At 36.2% G+C, this 806-nt stretch overlaps 1 protein-coding gene across 2 annotated transcripts in view; it reads right to left on the reverse strand.

Annotated features, from left to right (window-relative positions):
• The window catches only part of msraa (methionine sulfoxide reductase Aa), a 71,939-nt gene that overhangs the window by 13,527 nt on the left and 57,606 nt on the right, over window positions 1-806 (reverse strand). The gene's annotated exons all lie outside the window — the stretch shown is intronic.

The following is an 806-nucleotide window of genomic DNA, read 5'->3' on the forward strand; positions in this document are numbered from 1 at the left end:
CCTCCCGGCTATCTGCTATGGTTTCATCTTCGCTTCCTCCCCCTAAACAGTTATCATCTCTTGATGCTAACTACTGTGCTACTGATACTTTCTGCTCCACTCTTGCATCTTGTTTAGACAGTGTCTGCCCCTTGTCTTCCAGGCCAGCCCATATCATAACAAAATTCGTCTAACTCTTGCATGCTCTTTAAAACTTTTTCCTCCCTCCTGTCCTCCTCCTCCCCCTCCTTCATCAACTCTATCAGCTGACGACTTTGCCATGTTCTTCATTAATAAAATTAAAACCATCAGTGCACAATTTTCCACACCACAATCCAATAGCTGCTCTCATAAAATTCAAGGCATTAAAGTTTGCCTACAAAACCACCACTGCCTCTGCACCTCTTTACCTAAATTCATTACTTCAGACTTATGTGCCCTCTAGAAGCTTGCATTCTGCAAGTGTAACTTTTAGACTTGCACCTATTCATTTACTGCTTGTTTTCTTTTTTTTAAAAACACTAGCTTTTCTAATCTTTTTGTATTCTACCTATTTGTTTTCGTTTTATTTATTATACAATTAACAAAAGCAAAAAAGGCCTCTAACACTAGCTTGCTCTATTCTTTTTCTATTCTATCTGTTTTCTTTTTATTATATAATTTTAAAAAATCCTTGCTATGTGTACTGTGTTAAGCTAATTGAGACTTCTTATAGCACTTGCATATTATTGCTCTTTTGATGATTTTGATTGCTTCCATTGTCCAAGTCGCTTTGGATAAAAGCGTCTGCTAAATGACTAAATGTAAATGTATAAATACAAACACAT

This window comes from Sinocyclocheilus anshuiensis, unplaced genomic scaffold, assembly GCF_001515605.1.
Source record: "Sinocyclocheilus anshuiensis isolate Anshui unplaced genomic scaffold, SAMN03320099.WGS_v1.1 scaffold2322, whole genome shotgun sequence".
NCBI lineage: Eukaryota > Metazoa > Chordata > Actinopteri > Cypriniformes > Cyprinidae > Sinocyclocheilus > Sinocyclocheilus anshuiensis.